General features: G+C 36.5%; 1 protein-coding gene and 1 long non-coding RNA gene across 9 annotated transcripts in view; one reads left to right on the plus strand and one right to left on the minus strand.

The window, feature by feature from the left end:
• The window catches only part of NCKAP5 (NCK associated protein 5), a 1,104,295-nt gene that overhangs the window by 623,578 nt on the left and 457,066 nt on the right, over positions 1-23,651 (minus strand). Inside the window, exon 1 of one of the 5 annotated variants that reach the window (XM_021009473.2) lies at positions 10,534-11,032. The exons of 3 other annotated variants lie outside the window; for them this stretch is intronic. The gene's annotated coding sequence lies outside the window, so the exon portion shown is untranslated. Of the gene's footprint in view, positions 1-10,533; positions 11,033-23,651 lie in introns of those variants that run through there. One more of the 5 variants, XM_021009474.2, reaches the window with a different exon arrangement.
• Positions 9,803-23,651, plus strand: part of LOC110223772 (uncharacterized) — a 143,196-nt gene continuing 129,347 nt past the window's right edge. For 2 of the 4 annotated variants that reach the window (XR_002328776.2, XR_002328778.2), the window contains exons 1-3: positions 9,803-10,191; positions 18,105-18,161; positions 19,645-19,704. This is a non-coding gene — a long non-coding RNA (uncharacterized LOC110223772). The remainder of the gene's footprint in view (positions 10,192-18,104; positions 18,162-19,644; positions 19,705-23,651) is intronic. The other 2 variants (XR_002328777.2, XR_002328779.2) reach the window with 2 other exon arrangements.

Below are 23,651 nucleotides of genomic sequence, written 5' to 3' on the forward strand. Positions count from 1 at the left end.
AAATCAGGACAATTTCCTCTTTTCTGAAATTGTTCAAGCTTGCAACATGGTACTCTAATGCTTTATTAATAAGAAACAGCATGGGAAAGATCCCAACTGCTTATGTCCCATGACACATTCATACGTACTATATACATACCCACATGATGTATCAGATAATATATAACATGTCTCTTTTGTGGGTGTCAATGTTTAGTGACACATTTTTTTAACCAAAGTCATTTGGCTATTTGCCTAAGGGTCTATGGATTTAGAGGGAGAAAATGGGACAGAATATTTGAAGTGGGGCTGTTGCAAAAAATGTAGGAGATATGGTCAATGTACCTATAGACTACCAAGAAATAGACTGTCCTTCAAAAACACTCCAATCTAATAGACAAAAGGTAACTATAAAGGATCCTCCTCATTTATGGACAGCAACATGGCTGTGTTCCAGGTATTATACTTATTTTTATTCATGCTATATTTCTCCCATGCATCCCATCAATGTATGAGCCCTCACATACATGAGGGAAGACCATGTTTTTTACCTTTATCAGAAAAAGAGAATTCATTATTAAGTAATTCATATTTATAGCAAGATGAGAGGAATCATCCAAGAACAAGTTAATTTATTTATTTTCAGAGAACCATCACCCCTCACATGTTAGAATAAAATGAACTGGAGTTAGTATATGTTAGTTTCACTAAAAATATGAGGTGAAATCTATTGAAATTATGAAATTTTATTACCAAAATTAACTCAAGTTGATCTATCTAGGAAGATTTTCATGTAGGTAAAAGATTTATAAAAAGGGCAAGAATACCAGACTGCCAAATATCTGACCCAGTCACAAGCATGCAGCAGGGATCAACATTAAGTTGATGGCATTGTTCGACATCTTCATTAACTAGGTGGAATTCAGTCCACACATTACTTTAATGAACACTGCTGTCCATTGCATCGCAAAATCTGGACATATTTCAAATATCAAAGACAACTCAGGATTATAGAAAGTGATATGTGAAAGAAATGACTATGAAAGTGACAGGTTAATAACAAATGTATTTCTTCCTTCTTGCATATAGTAATTTCCACTTTTCAAAGTGATATTCCATATGTTGTTACATTTATTCTCATAACAACCCTTTGTTGTACATGTCCTATTTCAATTTTGCAAATGAAGATGAGGTACAAAGAATCAAAATTATTTTGACCAGTTTCATATAACTAGTTAGTGAGAAAACCAGAAAAAAATTCAGGCCATATGAATCTCTACCTGCTCAAATTATCTTTTACTTACTTATCTGTGTAAAAGTTGCATTTATCAATAGAATGCAAGCTCCTTGAAGGCAGCAACTGTTTTTCATATTCTCTTTTGTATTTCCAGTGTTTAGCACAGCTATTATCATTAATAATGTTTGCTGAATGTATGGATGATTTCTTAGTCAATGTTCTTTCCAATACACCATGCAGCTTCTGTTACATTTAGAATTATATGCAAATTTAGAAAGTAGTACCTTAGTATAATGGACAAAACCTGAGGTTGATTCTCTATAAGAGCTGTGAAAATTTTATCGTGTCTATGGTAGTAATCAATTGCCATGTTGAATTAAAACATCACAAATTGAATTTTAAGACTGACTAGCAATTGTCACCTAAACTTATAACTGCAAACTCATCTCCCTTCAGCCAAAGAACAGTAGTGCTCAACTTTTTTTGGTCTCAAGACCCTGTATGCTCTTAAAAATTATTGAAGACCACATTCAAGAAATTTTGATTATTTGGGTTATATCAATTGATGTTTATTATATTCAAAATTAAAATATCTTAGTCTTAGGAAAATAGCTTGATACTGTGGACACCTAGAAAGGTTCTTAGAGATCCTCAGGGGTCTTCAGATCACACTTTGAGAACCAATGACATACATTGTGACTTCTGTGCCAACCATATATATGTGTTTCTCCACACTCTCTTACTTCCCAACTATCAAGCATACTGACCACCTACTTTCTCAAGAACCTAAGCAAAGTAAACAAGGAATAGATGGGTGAGAAAGTCCAAAACAATGATGATATTGACTTGTAATGATGAAGAAATTTGCCTGGTAGCAAAAAAATGGAATATCATCTCCAAAAAGTCATCTGATAATACCCATGTCCTAACCTAACTCCCCTCACTCAAATCATTCTATCATTTCTATTTTGTTTGGCTTTGTTATACTTATAGAATTGTCATTTTCAACTGAAGTAATTTTATTTTGTTTCCCTTATAATCTCTGTTACATAATCAACTTCGGTTTGTTAATTCCTTCATAACCCCTTTGTACAGTGCCCTGATTACAAGCTAATTTTGTTCAAGGATCATATTTTAAAGATCATACCACATAGAAGTGCCCAGCTGTACTTGGTATGCAATAAATTTTCAATGCAATTTTTGAGATACTTATGAAATGTCTATGTATGAGGTATTAAGTTGCTTTTTGGTTCAATTAAGTTGCTAGTGTAGAAACTTGCTAAATGGTGTTGAAGAAAACAATTGTTGGCCCCATATAGTTTCCAAGCCCACAAATTGGTCCTGGAAAGCATTAAGTCACAAAGTAAAGGGAGAGATATAATTAGCCTGAACTATAGTGACAGTTAGTTCTTCAATACTTCAAAAGATTTGTGATTTCATAAGTATTAGCATTTACTCCACTAGGAGATGGTTCTATATGTTTCTATGGCCAAAAGACAAGCAAAGAAAGAGTCAATTACAACCTTTTGGCACATAGTAGATACGAGAGTATAGCTATTGTAAAGGGAAGTTTTGAGAGGAAATGGAAGAGTGTTTTAACCTGAGGAAGAAATAGTTGCAGATATCCATTTCTTTCCTTCCTTCACCTTAGATGCAGGTATTGCAAGACTAGGGGTAGGATTTTGGGCAAAAGGCATGAAGGGGTTAAAATATTGGTGGCTCTAGAAGAACTTTTCTAGGCTATTAAGAAACAGTGGGCCTTCTGAATCAGAGGGACCATTGAGTCTCTATAGCATTAGGGGTCAAAAGCCTTTAGCCTGAGGCTTTTCTCTTACTCTGGAGGATTAGAGTATAGGCAAGATGAAAGCAAGGGGTTGTTGAATTCCTTAGGGTCACTCTAGGCTCTAGCCCTCCTAGATAGAAGGTGATGTCCAGGACACCTTTGGGATGTCTACCCAGTTCAACAAGATAGAAAAAAAGAAAAGGATTTAGGATAGATACTCTATCTAGTATTCCTGAAAACCGAGACACAGGTGAAATGAATTGTCTTCTGGTTGTAAATTTAGCTGGAATTTTTTAAAATGGTGCATCCATCCTAGTAGAGTGGATGATGTATAGTAGAATGGGGTAGAACATGAATGGTGGAGATTGTGATGATGAAGAGAATATTTTCATTTAAATAATTTTGATTATACAATTTTCATGTTAGGCGTGCATTCAAACATGTAGCCCATGCTTTTTTTTTTAACCCTAAGATATAAAGTTCCCTTGGGAAATAAAACATATTTTTAACTCTATGGTTTCCCATAAAAGATTCAAGTCTGATATCACTTATTATTATTACAGCATTGCAATTTAGGAAAATTTATAGCTGTTCAATCACAAGTATAATTTGTAAAAACTAGGAAAATAGGAACTACTTAATTACTCAAAGACTCAAAAAGGAAGGAGAGGAATACAGATAGTTTAATCATTCATTGTTAAAATAGAACTATAATAATCGAATTATATAGAGTTCAATGAAATAAAATTCCAGAGAAAAAAGAAACAGCATAAAAAAATAAGAATCAGAGTGGGAAAAGATAATACTATCCTCTAAATTAAAATCAACTGATTTTTGTGGAGTAAGGATGATTTATTAGGTTTTAATACAAATTCAATCTTAGTTATATCATATATATGTATGCATGTGTGTATATGTATGTACACATATGTACATATATGTATGTGTGTATGTGTACATATATATATATATATATATATATGAGAAAAAATTAGAAAAGAGAGAAAAAAATAGAAAAGAATTTAAATTGACTCAAGAGGTACAAAATCTTGCCTAAGCAACAAACTTCCTAAAATTAGAATGAATCAAATAGAAACTAATCACTCTATAAAAGAATAAGCAATATTAAAACAAAGTCAAAAAACTGAAAAAGAGGAAAATGCAAAGCATCTTATAGGAAAACATAACTGACAGAAGAAATAGATCAAGAAGAAAAAAAATTAAGAATCATCAGCCTACCTGAAAGTCATGTTCAGAAGAAAAGAAAAGAAAAAAGAACCTAGTTATCATATTTCAAGAAATCTTAAAAGAAGATGGCTCACAACTCTCAGAAGCAGAGGACAAAAATGGAACTGGAAAGAATCTACTTGTGACCTCCTGAAAAAAAGAAACCCAAAATGAATACTCTTAGGAATGTTATAGGCAAAATTCAGAGGTTTTCAAAAGAAAAAAAATACTTTAAGCTTCTGGGAAGAATTCAAATAGTGGAGATACATGATCACATATAATTTAGCAGCCACTACTATAAAGAAAAGCCTAAAATTAAATATTCTAGAAGGCACAGGATATATGCTTATAATCAAGAATAATTTACCTGGTAAAAGTGAGTATAATCCTAATTAGGAAAAAAATAGATTTTTAATGAAATAGAGGACTTCTAAGCAATCCTAATGAAAAGACCAGAGTTGTAGGTAAGTTTTGAAGTACAAACACAGGAGTCAAGAGAAACATAAAAAGGTAAATATGAATGAACAATCATAATAGATTCAACAAGGATAAAATACTTAATTTCAAATATAGGGGAATGATACATGTGGCCTCTAAACTCTATCCTCATCAAATTCCTATAAATATTTTCTCCACAAGCTGCTTTTACCCAAGTATTGCCCATCATTTCTCAAGCCCTTATGATCTGATTTCTAACTTGACCTATCTTTGAAAACTGATTTTCCCCATTATTACCAAATATCTCTTTACTGATAAGTCTAATGGCCTTTTTCTTAGCCCTCATCCCTTTTCATAATGACCCTTACCATATGCAGCTAAGAAGATGTCTGTTAGGATGCTGCATTTAGCCATCCAAGCTTAGCTCAGATACCATTGCCTATAGGAAGCTTTTCATTATGCTATAGTACAATCTAATCCACCAAGAAGGCCCTTATTAAGTAGCTAACATGTGTAAAGGATTGTGCTGAGCAATGGGGGGGATACAAAGACAAGTTACTTTGTATTTATTTACTCCTATCTAACTTGTCTCCCCTGGAGTACTATAAATTCCTCAAGCAAAGGGACAGGTTGTTTTTTTTTTTAAATTTCTATCTCCAAGCCCCTAACACCATGCCTTCTACATAGTAGGCATTCAATAAAAGCTTATTGAACTGAATTGAATTTAACCATCAATGATCAAGAAACAGTTTAATGGTGACAACTTAGATTTAGACGCCCTAATGAAGAATCTTGAAAAGGGGATAGTCCTAAACTATCCTCTGGGATCCCATTCTACCCCCTGGATAGATAGAGAAAGGCCTAGTTCTCCTTAAACTAGGTCATGATTTTTCACAAATGTGGAAAGACTAATCTCAACATTTGCCATTTCTGCTGGAGGCAATATGGAATTCTTTACATATATTTGTGTTGGCTTTTTTTCTTGCAATTACTCATTTATAAGCATTTTTGTCATTGTTTTATCTTTTGGTTATTCTGAATATGAAGGGCAAGGGAAAAATTATAGAGAGGATAGGAAGATTGTTTTACAGGCATGAAAGGAAACTGGGAAATCTCAATCAAGGGAAGAATGAAGCCTTCAATATATAATTGAGTTTTTCCTTCTCTAATTAGGTTTTTTTTAAATAAAATAGCTTTTGGGGGCAGCTAGGTGGTGCAGCAAATGGAGCACCGGCCCTGGAGTCAGGAGGACCTGAGTTCAAATCCAGCCTTAGACACTTAACACTCACTAGCTGTGTGACCCTGGGCAAGACACTTAACCCCATAGCCTATCAAAATACAAAAACAAAAAAAAAGCTTTTTATTGATGTCTTTGTTTTTATATTATTCATTTTTTAATGTACCCTCTCCCATTTAGTCCTCTTAACAGTGAAAAAGTTATTGGAAAACAATAAACACAGTAACCAAATTTGATAGCATGTGACATTCTACTCCTATATTCCTCCACCTCTCTTTTGCGAGTTAGAAGGTATGTTTCATCATCTGCTTCACAGGATTGAACTATTATAATTATATTATATTATAATTAAACAGAGTTCACTGGCTTTTACTGATGCAACATTAACTTTCAGGGACACTATGAAACCCAGAAAGTGTCTCTTCTTCTAAGGATCACAGCAGAGGGAAAATGAGAAGAATGGGACATGTTGTCCATATGGTAGAACCTAGAGTAGGCATCTTGAAAACCAAGGTACACTCCTGGGTCTAGCAGATACATCTGTGCCACTGACTAACCACGATAGCTACTATGTGATTTGCCAAGAAATCTTCCCTCCAGAGAATTATTACCCTATAGAAAAGGAGGAAGGGGAGGAAGAGGAAAAAGAGAAGGAGAAGGAGAAGAAAAAAAGAAGAGGAAAAGTAGGAGGAAGAAGAACTAATAATAATAGATATCTTTATATACCACTTACTATACGCCAGTGCTAAGCACTTTACAATTATTATCTCATTTGATCCTTACAACAACTTTTGGAGGTGGGTACTTTTATTATTCCCATTTACAATTGATGAAACTGAGAAAAACAGAGGTTAAGTGAGTGCCCAGGCTTGCACAGCTAGTATGTGTCTGAGGCTGAATTTGAATTCAGGTTTCCCTGAATCCAAGCTCAGTGATCTATTTATTGGGTGACCTAGCTGCCTCTAAGAAGAAGGGAGGTTGTTGCAGAGACCCCTTTGCAATCTTCTGACCACATCTGACTGCTCAAATATATTTTCATGGATTTGACACTAGTCCTTTCTCCTAAGCCTAGCAATAAGTGAAAACAAACCAGTTAGCAAATATGAAGTCTCAAAGTAAAGTTCAATGACTTAAGTAAACTTCTGCCAAGCAAAAAAGACAACAAAGAAAAACTACAGCACCAAAATTTCCCACATTGCCTAATGGTATGAAGCAGTGGAGAGGTCCCTCCATAGCTCCATAGTCTCCCACAATAACAGATCAAGTCCCTATGTTTACTTTTACAGCTTATCTATAATCTAGCAATGCATATAGCCATCTCTCATGGTGTAAATCACTTTCCTCTGAAATGCTATCTTTCTGTAAAACTCCTTTAGTAAACTTTTCAAAATATCAAACAAGGGTATTAGTATTCCACTCCATACTCCCTAACCCTCATTTATGAACCAAAATTTATAATCATCAGCTGGTATTCTGCAAATCATTTGGAAAGTAAAGCCAAGCGTGGTCTTCACAGCTGTGGGAGCCAAGGAAGGCGCTGAAATGCATGCATGCTGAAGAACCGAACAGAAGAAAAGTAAAGCTATGGGAAGGCCTTCTATAGATTCTTTTTCTAAAGAGGAAGCATCTACCCTTTTATGAGATCCTGTCAAATAAGAGAGATGTCCTATTTTTGATGTAATGGAGAAAAATTATCCTCACCATGTCTTTCTTAATTGTATCTCATAGACAGTGCATCCTCTCATTTTTTAATCTATGAAGTACTGAAAATTGCTACATTTTTCAAATTCTATGTATCCTGCTTTGCAAATTCCACAAGAAGGCCTTGTGACTAAAAACAAATATTCCATGGCCTACTCATTTTGTTTCATTTGCCAGGGTTCATAGCATCTTCAGTATAATGTTTTATACCATGTCAGTGTCACTGATGCCAGATATCTCTATTGTACACTGGGGCAGGGGACCTCAACTTGATGCAGTAATTTATAAATATAGGAAAGCTTTCTGGATCACTGTTGGTCTTCTGTGGATGCCATCTCTGCCCATGATGCTTTCCTGATAATGTATCTTTTACATGCCTGTTCAGTAACTTATTCCCAGCTACATTCCTCAAACTGTCTCATAATCTGCTTCAGAAAACCATATTCTTTGTTCCCACCCCTGCCCCTTTTCTTTTTGGTTAAATAGGAATGATCACAAAATAATCTGTGTTTTGTGGATTCTGTATTATATTTTTTTAACAGAAGAAAGCAAGATACCTTGGCTGATCCAGACGCTATGCATGGGATTAACATGTTTACCAATATGATTTTCCAAGTTCTTTCCCAAAGCAGAAAGAACTTGGCAGGTTAGTTTATATGACTGACAGATAGTAGAGTAGTTGGGGGAGGAGGAGAGGAAGATTCACAACATGATTCTTCTTACCAGTTTTAAAAAGTCTGTACTTGAGGTTTTCCAAAAGTAGCAATGGTTCCTAAACTGCTATGGATTGGGGGAGGGTTGCTTTTGTCATTATAGCTTAAACATGAATCCCACTTCAAAAGATAAGGAGGGGAGGACAGCATACACAAAAATCAAGGGAGAAAAAATCATCAGGACACTTAGCATTTTCACCAAGCATCTTCTTACATGAATTGTACACCTCATGGGGGTCTGGGGAAGGACTGAAAAAAGAAGTTACTAATCAGAGTAAAGGAATGGGGGGGGCAAAGGACAGAAAATAGTATATTTTTTGCAATGACTTTATTTCTGGAAAATAGTTTCCAGAAAGGTTGAACATTTTTTTCTGGGTCAGTAAAGAGTAAATCTGTTTCAGTAACCAGGCAATCAGAAACACAAAAGTCAAATTATAAGGGGAAGAGAAAGAAGGGGTGGGGGGAGAAAGAAAAAGAGTGGGGTGAGGAAAAGCCACATTTATCTGACTCAACAGAAGCAGTTATGATCGAGAGTAGGAAAGGAAGCTCAGGGGCTACAGACTGTCACTGAGAGAGAAAATAGTAAAATAACAAACGAGGGCATTAGGTTTAATCTGATATATTAAAATATTCTAATCGGTCCCTTCTCCCCATAAAAAGGAATGGGGGAGGAATAAAACTGAGGGGCAGGAGGTGGGAAAGCTAGTGGGCTACCACGGAGGTCTCTATCACTCCTCAGCAGGGAGGCCAGTACACAGACTGCTCCTGGTTCTCTCTCTCTCTCTCTCTCTCTCTCTCTCTCTCTCTCTCTCTCTCTCTCTCTCTCTCTCTCTCTCTCAAAAAAAGAAAGAAAGAAAGAAAGAAAGAAAGAAAGAAAGAAAGAAAGAAAGAAAGAAAGAAAGAAAGAAAGAGAAAGAAAGAAAGAAAAAGAAAGAAAGAAAGAAAGAAAAGAAAAAGATCATATTTCTGGGCCATCAATCAGCATTAAGCTGCTTAGGGGTGCAGAGCAATTCGGTACATGCGGTTGCCAGTAGCAACAGGACACACACTCATGATGGGATGGGGAGGGGAGTAGGAGTAGGAGAGGAAGGCCTGGGGTGGGGGGCGGCAGAGAGTAGCGCCCAGGAAGTGGCGGGCCAATGGGGAAAGTGAGGGTGCAGGAGGTGCGTATTACAAGGAATAGATTAGATGCAGCAGGTCCTTCAGCATCTGGGCAGGGAGTCCCAAGTCCTTTACTCCACAGTGCGCTCTGGACCTCCTTCCAACCACAGTCAGTCAAGTCTCCTTGCTCTCCATCTCCTCTACTCCCCATTATCTAAAGTCCTCATAAAACAAGGGCAATGCCAAGGGGAAGGAGCAGCCCACTGCTTTGCTTGGGTGGCACCAGCGTCACCTGGGGAGTTCTTTCTCTATCCCCCAGGCTGAGGATCTGACTCTCCTCCCCTCCCCCTTTCTGTTGTGTGATGTGCCCTGTGAGTGAAGGCTGATGTGTGAGTGCACACACACACACACACACACACACACACACACACGTGCACACACACGTGCACACACACACACACACACACACACGCACACACACACAACACAGAGACACGTGCCTGTTTGTTTCCATTTGTGTTTCTGGATTTTTAGCAGGTTTCCTGTGTCAAAGCAAAGACCCACAGGTGGAGGACGGGGGAAGGGCAACTGCTGCCTGGGCAGAGAAGGAAACGGCTCCCTGGAGTGCGGTCTTGGGAGAAACAAACACACACACACACACACACACACACACACACACACACACACACACACACACACGGCCATCACGACCCTCAAATCCCTAAGGCAACGACTGGGGACCTCAGGCCATCTCTCAACTTCTCCCCCTTCCGTGGTAAGAGGGAAAGGAGTCTTGCGCCGGTAGATGGAGTGGAGATGAGACGATCTTAGACAGTGAGGGAAGGAGGAGAGACGAGAGAGAAAGGGAGGAGGGGAGGAAAAAAAGGAGGGAGGGGAGGGAACTCTGCAAAGAAAAGTGGGAACGAAAGGGATCAAGGGATGGGGGCAAGAGAGGACGCGGGGACCGACGAGGAGGGGTCCGGCGGAAAGGAGAGGAAGGCCACAGGCCAGAAGGGAGAGAAGGAAGGAAGATGGAGGGTTGAGGGGCAGAGAGGAAGGGGGAGAGAGCCTTAGGTAGGATGGAGGAAGGTAGAGGGACAAGGGTCTAGCTCCTTACCTGGCCTGTGCTGAAACATTTTGAAGACGGGAGTGGAGTGGGGGAGCTTCCCCGCCGGGGGCAGACTCTGCAATCCTATAAAGTCTGGGGAGGCGAGGCGCTGGCTGGAGAGTCGGGAGTTGCCAAACTTCCCATGTCCAGAGCGCACGGCCGCAAGCGGCAGCGGCGGCGGAGGAGGCGGCGGCGGCGGCAGCCTGAGCGAGCCCTGGCAGCAGCTGCCCAGCCTGGCTCGGCCCTAGCCCCCCTCGCTAGCTCCGCCGCCACCGCAGACAGGGAAACCTCTCACTCTCTCTCGCTCCCTCTCGCCTCTTCCGCTTTGTTGTGCTTCACTGGCTCTTTTTTTTTTCTCTCCCCCCACCCCTTCTCCTCTCCCTCTCAGGCTGTGGGACGTTTAACATGTGTTTGGGGAGGGCCACTCGGCTTTGAGGTGCCACTTTCCTTGGGGAGGGGAGCTTAAAGAGCAGATCAAGAGAGCTCCCGTCTGGGGATGCTCTGTGTGTGATCCTGCTCTGTGACTCCGGCCCATTAATTCCCGCCCCCTACCCCCTTCCCCTCCCCTCCTGTCCCCAGCTCCCCCATAAGAAACTGCTTAGGATCGGGGCTGTCAAATCCAGCCCATCTGCTGCAATCATAATCAGTCTCAACTGAATGGTTCTGACAAATCTGTGCCTGCAGCCGGAGTTAGAAAACCAGTATGAGATAGTAGCAAGGAGGAGGAGGAAGAGGAGGGAGGTGGGGGAGAGAGGAGAGGAGCTCAGGGAAAGGGTCTGTATGGGCTTCTATTGTCTGCTGTGAACTAAGGAACTGAAGGAGTAAGACAGGAATTGGGAGGGGAAGTAGAGTTTTCCTCTCTCTATTTCTGGTAGGAAAAATAAATACATCCTCCCCACCCTACCCCAAACCTTCAGTCTTGGTTGAACAGATCTCTGCTAATGAACGAAAGGAATGGTTCTCTTAATCTGATTATCGGTGTGTCTATCCTGTAGATTTGAGCAATCCTTTGAAGTCCTATCCTTGGCAGGTAGGAGCTGAAAGGACTTTAATTTTACTGCCCTCGAATAAGCACCAGTATGGGCTTGGGAATAATGCTCACAACAGGAAAATTAGGCATGTGATCGGAGAAGATGTTTGGCCATTTGCCAACTGTTGGCATTCTTTTAGGGAACATGGAATTTGCTTGTAGGAGAGAAAAGAGGAAGAATACCTGCTTACTATTATTGATGTCAGAGTCCTTCAGGGTGTATCTTTTTATCTGCTAACAATGTTAGCTTATTTGTGCATTTATTTTAATTAAATTAGCAAGCAATAAAACCACATTTGAAACCAATTTCCCCCTTCTCAAACATAAAATGGTTTAATATATTGTAGGTAAAATATTGTCCTATTTTTAAAGTAATATGGTCTAATCAACTACTACTATAACTTGCTTTTACATAACAAAATATTTCTCATCCTCAAAGAATTGACAGAAAATTTAAAAGCATGGTCACTATAATGGTCCTATTAAAAACTTTACATCTTAGAGCTGGGAAGAATAAAACCAATGGAATCTTGGACTCTTGTATATGTTTCTTTAAAGAATGGTAAAAATAATATTCAATTGTTGTGGATGGCAATCTATGCTAGTGAAATATTTTATCTGATAAAATATCAGTTGTTTAAAGCTTTGGGAAAATATTCATGGGCATTCAATCAATTTGTTCTTAGAGGTATATAAGTTCTGCAAAAATGCATTACACCATGAAGACTGAATAGAATTTTAAAACAGTGTTCAAATGACTCCTTTGCTTTATATGTGAAGAATATATGCAAGCCACATTAAGCTCTCACATATCTAGGCAGAACTGTTTCTTCTCCTTATTTTATAAGTCAGTGGTGCTTAAAACAATGTCATGCACTCAATGGCTAATGACAATAGGAAGATATCATTGAGGAGTTGTGAGTAAAATTGCATACTCCTATCACAGTGGATAGGTGAGGGCAAAACAGAGATTAATTGTTCATTTCTCAAAACATAACCAAGCACAGGTTATATTACTCATTGTCAGATTTTTCTCTGTTTGATTAAGGTTGGAGAAAGTTAAAGGAAGCTGGTTAAAAATAAATTCTTCGACGACTTTTTTTTTTCACTTTGAACCCCTTACACAGAAAGTATTCGTTGAAAACTTTTCTAAAAATGTATACTTAATATTTTGATAAAGTAATGACCTGTAGATAGGCACTGCAATCTGGTAGAAAGAGGGTCCTGTCAGGATAAGAAATGCTTTTCAGTGTTGTGTTATGAGCTATAATGAGCATGATCAATTCACATTAACTTCTCAGGGACTCAGTATTCCCATCTGTAAAAGGAGGAGAATAATATCAGACCTAGGGACAAATGTGATCATAGAGAGGTATATACTGACCATAAAACCTGTTCCGAAATATATCTTCTCATGTACATGTATACCTGATATTCAGCATGACAGAGCAGATACCTAGCTTTAGAGTGAGAAAAACCCTAATTAAAGACCTGAATACAAGGCCTGCCTCTGTCAGATACTAACCTCATTGGTTATGTGACCTTGAGCAAGTCATAACCTCTCAGTGCCCTATAAAACCTTAAAACTGAGTTGCCAATTTGCATCAGTAGAGGGAGTTTCCACACTGGGAGTTACCTACTCTGAGGAAATTCCAGGTCCAAATCAATCACTCCCCCCCCCAAATATAAGTTGATATTATTTTAGAAGGCAAAAAGCACTACATAAAAGGCAAGCTTGTATTACTTCTAATCTACTTAGTGAAACTAGTGCTTCGTGGGTTTTTAATCATATCATTTTTAGCTTATATCTTGAGATCACCAACTGTTGTTGTTCAGTCATGTTTGACTCTTCATGACCTCATTTGGGGTTTTCTTGATAAAGATACCAGAGTGGTTTGCCATGTCCTTTTCCAGCTCATTTTACAGATGACAAAATTGAGGCAAACAGGGTTAAGTGACTTACATAGGTCACATAGCTAGTAAGTGTCTGAGGTCAGATTTGAACTCAGGAAGATGAGTCTTCCTAAATCCAAGATTGGCTTTCTATCCACTGTGCCACCTAGCTGCCTTAAAAAAATCACCAATAGAGGCTATAAAAATGTTTGAGGATAAAGGGGACAGAGTGAAGTAAACTTGTGTAGTGAGAGATGTAAAAGGTGGTTTTTTTTTACACTTGTAATACTGTAAGGAAATCTTTTTCAGGGAAAAAAAAATAGACAGATATCTGATCCTGGGAGACAGCGTTGGTGTTAGTTTTACTAACATTATCAATATACCAAAGCTTCATATACTCATATTTATTTCTATTGAAACAATATATTATGAGAACATTCAGGAAAATAACAAACCAGTGACCAAGGAGAAGAAATCCATTATGTTATCCATTTTATACTATTGCTTTTCAAGTTTGGAAGAACTCTTTCACAGATAAATTATCAATGAATGGTCTTTTTATTGATAAGATAACATCAGCATGAATTCATCAAGGGCTATCTATATTCCAGGAACTATGTAAGGCACATGAAGGATATGAAGACAAAAATGAAAATAGTCTATGACCTCAAGGAGCTTACAATTTGTCCAGCCATGAAAATGTGTGTGTATACAAATATATGCAGAAAAAAAGATAAAGAACAAATACAGGATGATTTGGGCGAGGGCACTAACATCTGGACAGATCAGGGAAGTTGAAGGTGGGGCTTAAGCTGATCCTTGAGGAGTATTAGGAATTATGAGAGACAGGTTAGGAGGGATTGGCAATTCAAAGAACTGGAGCCCAGAGATGGAATATGATTTGCGTAAAGTATAATGTGCAACAAGGTTGAGGTTAAGAAGACTTTAAATACCTTAAAGGAGTTTGAAAGAAAAGTAGTTGGTAGTTTGGGGTAATCACAAAAGGGGAAGTCAAGGAAGCTGTCTATACAGAATTGCTATCAATAGATTAAGTAAATGTTAGCAGAGGAAAAGGTGGGGTCATCCTGGGAATTCATCTGTTGCAAGAGCAGTAGAAAAGTAAGCACAGAGAAGGACCATTTTTTCCCCCTTAACTCTGAGATTAGAGACAATTTAAATCTCTGGGATCATTAAATCTCTGAGTTACTGAGGAAGCAAAGTTAGCAAGGAAAAACTCTTTGTGACATTGTGGTAAGAATCCAATAGTGAAAAGCTGGCTGAAACTAAATTATAGGTCATTAAAGACATAATTAAAGGTGAGAGCATAAATGTAGGGCTTGTAAAATAGGTGGTAAATTCAGAGAAAGTAAGCAAAAAATGCAAGAATGTGGCTAATAAGCTAGTCTGGAGTGTTACAGACATTGATATGAAGAAGCAACTGTTTGTATTTGCTGAAGAGCTTTTTTAGTGTAAATAACATCATCTTAGTACTTTAAAGGTGGCTACTATTCATTTATTTCTAACTCTTTTACAAAAGAAGTCAAAATTTATTCCTTCCAATAGGGATTCTCCTAAAGCCACTGTGAACATTGTCTGGGTTATTGTAGGGCTGTTAAAGACTTATAATTCAAGAATTCTGTGTCTCATTTCAATTGATAATATATTTCTCCTTCCCTTGTTTCATGGCTTATCTAATATGTCAGGTTTGACTCTTAAGCCCCAGGGGACTGGAACAACACTTTGCACATAATGCCATGTATATGGGGTCTAAATACTTATTATGCTATAGGGAAATGAGTTCATAGCAAAATATTATTACATAATTGATACCCCTTGTTTGAGAATACATTTCAGATTCAACTCATATTATTTCCTAGTATACTGTACTCTCATCATTAAACTGACCTCAAAAGACTATATTCTAGCAAAGATTATCTTATTGTGAGATAATTGTGGCACTTCAGTAATTAAACCCTTTGGCTACCATGCCAAATAGTCCCATCCTTTACTGATTTCTGCTCTGTAGAAATTAAAGTTATATGCCAATGTATTTTCCACATCTCTGCAGTAAAGATGTAGCAGTCTATTATTTTATTATATAATTTCATTCATTCATAAAGTTACTATTTATTGGGCACCTGCAAGGCAGCACAAGCTACTGTAATGGTGCTAGAAAATGAATTATGAAGGGACATGATTCTAGCTATGCCATTTACTCAGTAGTATTGACTTAATGATGAATGAAAGCTAGTTCATTGCCTCTAAATATTCTTTTTTTAAGCAGACTAAATGCTTTGAATCTGTTCTCCAATCTTATACCCCAAGGAGATGGTATTTTAATTTGAACACAGATGAAACTAAGAGGAGAAAATAAGGTATATTCTCTTTGGTAGTCAAATGGCACAATGGAGAGAATATAGGCCTTGAAGTCAGGAAGTCCTGTGTTCAAATCTTATTTCAGGTAATAACTAGCTGTGTAACCCTGGGCAAATCACTCAACTTCTCTATGCCTTAGTTTTCTTCTCTGTAAAATAGAGATGATAACTGTACCACAGCATTGTTATGAGGCTCAAGTGAGTTAACATATGTAAAGCATTTTGTAAATATTATTGTTGTTGTTGTTATACGCAATACCATTATGTTCATTTTATCAATGGGAAAATCCCTCCATATTATTTTTCTCTTACTTCTTTGGCCATGCTTTCCCATTCTACCTTTTCTTATAGTTTTCTCTGTATAGTATGTCATATCCCTCTGATTACACCATAAACTATCCATTAGAACAGAGACAATATCACTGTGTCTTATACTTCCCTAGTGGTTTCTGAACAAGCAGCTGACAGTAAATATCTTTTGATTGAATTGATTGAATGAATTTGAGAAAGGGAGAAGAGAGAGAGAGAGAGAGAGAGAGAGAGAGAGAGAGAGAGAGAGAGAAACAGAGAGATAAATCCAGTGCCAACTAAAACCATAAGGAATCACTTGTATAGCTAAAAATTGTCATCAAACTTTCCTCCAGGGGCTCTTTTTGCAAAACTTATCTACTTCTGGATCTCAGGTTTTTTTTCCCAGGTATAAGCAGTGTTACCTTTAAAGCCTGTGTAATCACACAGAATGTGTCTGCCACCTGACCATCAAATTCTCCCCCAACATTCCATCAGATGTTAGAAATATAAGACTTGAAAAACAACAGATGAAGTTTGGAAAACCTTAGGCTAGACCATACCACCCCTAAAATTCTAGTAATAGATGAAATATATACATTTAAAAACTATTAACAACTAAAATGTTGAATAACATTTTGTAACAAAATATTCTATTAATGAATTATAATGAAAAGTATATAATAGGTTCTGATAATATATAATATATATGGTTCTGATAGTACATAATATATATGGCTAATGAAGTAATAAATATTCTGTTCTTAACATAAAGAATGAGGAGTATTCTGCTAATTAACTTTAAAAAATTAAACTAAAATTGCCTTTTTTATAAGCAGCAATAACTACAACCAGAATTATTTTCTGATCATTAAAAAAGCAATACTACTGATGAATAATTTTTCTTAAAAGCTATCTAATTTGAGACTACTAGAATTATAGTCTCTTGACTTATTCTACAAAAGATCAGGTGAAGACTACCAGAATTGACCATCTATTTTCCATATTTCATGTGTTCATAGATTCAAAAAGAAATCATTTTCCCACAATTTGAACATATTTTATTTTTATGTGCATCGAGTTTATAGCCTATCCTTTAAAAAAAACAAACAAAACTAACAAATAAAGTCAACCCATGCCTTTAATATAAGAAACAAGATATTACATATAAAGGAATGTATTTGAGATATTCAGTTATGATTGCACACACATATATACATGCACACATATGTAGGCTCTTTAGTTTCAAGAGTCAGTTTGGGTTGGCAGTTAGATTTTCTTCAAGAGAAACAATGATCAAACCACCTCCACTTAAAGGCAAAATCAAATATGTAATACTGTTATTAAAATGCTGCATAACACAAAAAGAATAATAGCTGACAGATTCATAGCATTTTGTCTATGGTAAAATTCAATATCCTCAAGTGATATCAACTTTTTTAAGGGCAGTGAAATGCCAAGGCATTGACAAATTTCAGAAAATTCTTTCAAGACAGAAAAGGGGTAGATCATTCTTAATGTGGATTATAAAAAAAAAACGTACTTAGTAAAAAGTAATCCAAACTCCACCAAAATATGATGGACTTGAAACTGTTTAGTTAGAATTTTTGAGAAAGAAATGTGAGTAATTATAGACAATTTCTTGAAAAACTAAGCCCATTGTATTTCTATAACCAAAAAGACTAATAAAATACTAGAGTAATGGAAATAAAACAGCAAATCTTGTCTTATCCAATAAAATCATAGTACTTCCATTTGCAATTTTGTTCACCTCAAAAAAGGAATGAAGTAGGTGAAGAAGATTTACAAAGGACAAGCAAATTGATGAATGGAATCAGGAGAGGATGGTATAATTTGAGTGGATAATTGAGATATTTGAATAGTTTATCTAAAACATAGGTTCATAATGTGGAGCATGTAAAATTATTAAATATTATGATAACTATATTTCAACATAATTGGCTTCATTTATAATTCTATGTATTTTATTTTAGGCATTCAGAGTATTCTGAGCAGTGGAGTCCAAAGGTATCACCAGATTGCCAAAGGAGGTAATGACAAACACAGGTTAAGAACTACCAGTCTCGAAAAACTAAAATGAAGGAATTATTGATATTTTCAAAATCACAAAAAAAAGAAAAAAAAATAACTGAATTCCAGAATGCTCCAACGGAGGCCATTCCTTGAAGACTGAGAGAATTTAGGACTAAGAAGAAGCCATTGCTTAGGGTGAATAGGAAGCTTGTGGAACACTTAAGAATTGCCCAAGAGGTGACAACACTCTCTAAATAAACTAAAAATAGCTTGATTTTTAAATCAATGGACCAAAATGGTGAGTAGGGAAAATATGTGTTTTGGGATAAATCTAAAAATCTGAAAACTAGCCTTTGAAATTGACCTCAAAGAGCACCAGCATGTGCTTCTATAGCACATCAATGGATAATTCTGTCAGGCCTATGGGTCTGCTCTTGTGAGAAAATTCTTAGCTTCTTGCATAGCATTGTGAAAAACAGACATGACCTGGAATGATCCTCCCTTCTCAAAACACAACACATTGGAAACTATGAGTAGAGTTCATATAGAGTAAGAAGATGAGCTAAGAAACTGACCAGCTCCCCACCAAAAGTCCAACCAGGATGATTATTTCTCAAGTATCAAAATGTCACTTCCTGTTTCTAAACAGAAACAGAAGTGATGCTTCCCGTTTTCTATCTCAGAAGAAGGAACGAAGGCTTTGAAATCCCATGAGAAAGTTTGCATAAGAATTTATTCAGGCTTTGTACTTAGGGTTGTTCAGATGAGAGTCAGGAAAGCTTCCAGACGCCATGAACCTCTGAACTTTTTGTGGTTTGTTTATCAATATATATACAAACATTTCAGAACTGTATTAGCATACTTCCTTGTAACATATCTGAACAGCTTGAACAGTTTCACCAGAGACACATTATAGGCAATGAGCCTAGCTTCCTGCTCTTTGGGCCAGACTCCTACCCCTTTTTATCCCCCTCAAAAATAAATTTTATTTGTTTTTTTTAGACTCCACTGTCATAAATAGTACCTAAATTCTAAGATCATTCTAGCCCCTCGTCAACTAGTCACTTTCTTCCACAGAATATCACCCTGTTAAAGTGTGATTGAATTTCTTCTTTTAATCTCTGAGAATATCAGCACAAGTCTTCACAGGGCTAATACACAGGGCATAGATCTCTGATAATGGTGCTTGCTAATTAATTAACTCCATTCTCACAGCCATTTGACAGGAATAATAATGAAGCTATATTTATGGTGAAGTGATCACACATAGGACAAAGATATATATGAACTTTATATATAATTATTTTTCTACTGTTATTACAAGTTTAAAGTAATTTTCAAATGTTAACTTTAAAATTATGTAGAGTAAGATAGTAGCTGCACTTCAATTCTTTCTAGAAATAGATCTTCAGCCCTTATAATGGCTTTCCACAGAGTCAGAAAAAATAAACATGTAAAATGTTTTTAATAATGTTATAGACACTAGTTTTTTTTTTTAAGCTTTTCTTGGCTCACCAAATTAAATGATCTACAACATGAAGGACAAATCATCTTCAAAAGGTAAAACCCCCCTTTTCTATAAAATGCAAAATCATTCCATAATGTCACAATGTAGCTGAAAATACAAAAATCTCCATGTAAGTAACAGTAAACCAATTGATCAGGACAGCAAGGATATCTGTCCCTAGTAAATGTCACCTACTCTAGATAAATTTTATCTCCTTAATATTCTTCCCCTTTCTGGCAATATTCTCATTTTTTTTCTGTCACTATTGTTTACACTTCCTGCTCTAGCCATATTCTTTGACCTCAGAATGTTAAGTTAAATTAACTTTTACTCATTTTCAGTGATAATGTAGAACTCATCCCTTTCTTCCTTCGATGGCTAAATTGTTTCCCAAGTAGAATAACATAAACTTGCACCAACACCAGGAATGATCTAATTCACTTGTAATTATAAATTCCACTATGATCTCTTAATTATAAATAAAGTCTGAATACTAGGGATAAAGCAGATCTGAAACAGTATACTGCTAGTAAAAAAAAAAAGAACCCATTGGGGGCAGCAAAGGGTGGGGTACATTTCTAAATTTAAAGCAGTCCTTGCCCTTTCTTGAAATAATGATTTATATACTCTGTGTACACAAAAGGCTTATTGGATATGGATGATGTAATGATGGAATTTCAGGTATTTTGCCTAAAGGTTAGTAATACTTGCTACCAAAACTTGGATTTGGGGTGTAAGAGAAATTTAAAATAAGAATAATAGATCTTTCTTATGGTTATTCTTATCATAGAATAGTATCACAAACTAGGCTTACTATAAAGATATACACATATACACACATACATACAATCTATTCTATATAATGCATAAACTCTATGTCCATACAGTATAACATAATTATTATAATAATTTATACTAATATATGACATTTTATAATATTGCCTATAATATATGCATATATCACATATATGTGTGTATATATATGTGTGTGTGTATATATATAGTTACATGTGTGTGTGTTCAGTATAAAGACTTACATTTTAATAGAAGTGTTGACATTCCAGAGGTATCTAGACATAGTATCTAGCATAGAAACCATGTAAAATAAAGTATAGTTCAAGGAAGTAGACATATTTAGGCTAGGGAAGAAAACACTAAAGAAGGACATGGTCTTCAAGTGTTGGAAACTTTTAATTGGAAATGACTTTGGCAGTTATCTAGTTCAAAGTTCTATCTAACACAAGCATCTGTTGTGGTGTAGTGTAGTCTTTGTAAGTGATAACAACAACAACAGTAACAAGTAGGAAGAGGAGGAAGAGTAAGAGTAGTAGCAGTAATAGTAGTGGTAGTGGTACAGGTAGTAGGTATAGTAGTGGTATAGTAATGGTAGTGTAGGTGGTACAGGTAGTGGTAGGGGTAGTAGTAGTGGTGGTATAGGTAATGGTAGTGGTAGTGGTGGTAGTAATAGTGGTAGTAGTAGTGGTGGTGGTGATGGTGATGATAGTGGTAGTGGTAATCATTACTAGCATGTCTATGGTATTTAGAAGTTTGCAAACTGCAAACTGATCATTAGAGATAGCCATTGAGCCTCCACTTGTAACAGTCACAGTATATACTATATAAAATTATATAATTATCAGGAAACTCAGAGGCAATCTAGCTCAATCTTTATTCAAATCAAGACTCATATCTATATGTCATCTCGAATCATCTAAACCTCCAGACATACAAGTCATCATTGCATTGTTGGATATTTCTAATCATTCAAAATCATTCAAAAAAGACAAACAACCTTTGTTTGTTGAACTCCTTCTTTCTACCCAGCTATCCTGGTCCTGCCTTCTGAAACAATGTGGAAAAGTAATTTCCCTCTTATGCAGAGAAGTATTTCAAATATTCAAGGGTGCATTAACTTATGTAAGATTAATGCATATTTTATTTTAACATATCATTTACCTACTAAAGTATTAATTCAGGTATCATACAAGGGAATGGAGACAAAAAACTATCCAAATAAAACATAAACTAAGGTGTCCTGTTAAAGGAATTCCACACAGTCCTAGTGATAAACTTTCTGATGGCTGAGACCCAGACTTGCTAAATGCATAGAGATTCATCAACAGAAAGTTGGAAACCACATAATGATTTGGGGGGAAACACTTCGACTCATGAAATGGACAAAAACTAAAAAAAAGTGGGCAGGTGTTTTGTGTGTTCTCCATGGAGAAGCAAATATAGATATTGGCAGTATTGGTTTCATTTTGAGCTCAAGAGCAACAGAAAATATAATCTCATGTGATACTTGGCCATTTTGCCTTGAAATGGTAATGATAAGAATATCAAACAGAAGAAAATACTGACAGAATCTTAAAAAAAGTGAAGTAGAGAAATTCTATTATGAACTTGATAAAATACTTCAAGTTAAATTAGGCATACTTAATTTAATTATGTATACCATGAGTATACATAGGGACACTAGCAAAAAGCTGACACAAAGAAGGATGATGAAAATTTTGTTAGAAAATATGGTTCAGGATCCAAGAATGAAAGCTACCAAAAGGCTAGCTGTTCCTCAGAAGCCCTATACTTGTGGACATCATGAATACTTTCTTCAAGAAATGGGAAATCATAAAAAACATCAAATAACATGATAAAAAAAATTCAATTGACTATATTATAACAGGAAATAACTGGTCAAAGAAAAAGCTTTTATTTCCGAATAAGCACTCTATGTGCATGCAGCCCATTGATTGATTAAAACAAAGGTCAAAGTAAATTGGAAATAAGAAGCAAGGTTAAATAGAGTAAGATATCATTATATCAGTTTCAAGCTAATCTGCTTAAACAAAATATTGACGAAAAAATGGAAATGGACAAAAGTAAATGCAATGACTTTAAGTATCACTATTTGCATGAGAATTTTGTTGCTAAATAATTGCTTCAACAAGGAGGTCAAAAGAAACTAGGCACTGACATTATGATCAAACACTGCTTATTTTTTTGTAAAGGTGAGAGTCATGGAAACCAAGGGTAAGCTCAGTATGAAGTCATTTAATAAGAAGTGGTAGTATGATGATGGAAGATATAGATAAACAGATGATAGATAAATGATAGATGGAAATATATTGATATAGCTGTAAATATTAATGTATATCAATATATACAGAATATGTATATCTGCCTCTGCTGGCCTACAGTCTTACTAATTATCTTTCTTCCCGAGCTTTCCATCACTCCCACCTTATATTTTACTGTAGAGGGCAACACCACCATCCTCTCAGACTCTCAGGCTTGAAACCTAGAAGTCATCCTTGATTTCCCATTATCTATAATCTTCTATATTCAATCTGTTGCCAAGGCCTTTTGATTTCATGCTTCAACATCCCCCTTCTCTCCTCTGACACTGCCACCACTCCAGTACAGGCCCTCACCACCTGATCCCAGGTGATGTAGCTTGCTGGTAGGTCTGTTAACCTCAAGTCTCTCCTTATTCCCAACCCATCCTCCATTCAACCACTAACATGATTTTCGTAAAGTGAGAATCCCAGTCATGTCACCCTCCTACTCAAAAAACCCCAGGATCAAATGCACATACAAAATACTTTATTGCTCAAAGTTCTTTATAATCTAGCTCCATGCTGTCTTTCCAATCTTCTTCCACTATACTCCCTGACACGTACTCATCAGTCCTGTGACACTAGCCTCCTGTCTGTTCCATGAACAAGACACTCCACCTTTCAGCTGCAGGTATTTTCTCTGGCTGTGCCCCATAGCTAGAATGCTCTCTCCCCTTCACTCCAACTACTGACCTCCTTGACTTCCCAACTAAAATCCCACATTCTATAGGAAACCTTCCCCAAGCCCAATTCCAGTGCCTTCCTTCTGTTAATCATCTCCTATTTATCCTGTATATAGCTTGCATTGTATATATTTATTTTCATGTTGTTTCCCCCATTAGATTGTAATCTCCCTGAGGGGAGGGACTGTCTTTTTCCTTTTT

The sequence above is a fragment of the Phascolarctos cinereus genome, unplaced genomic scaffold, assembly GCF_003287225.1.
Source record: "Phascolarctos cinereus isolate Bilbo 61053 unplaced genomic scaffold, phaCin_HiC Scaffold_726;HRSCAF=1367, whole genome shotgun sequence".
In the NCBI taxonomy this organism is placed as follows: Eukaryota; Metazoa; Chordata; class Mammalia; order Diprotodontia; family Phascolarctidae; genus Phascolarctos; species Phascolarctos cinereus.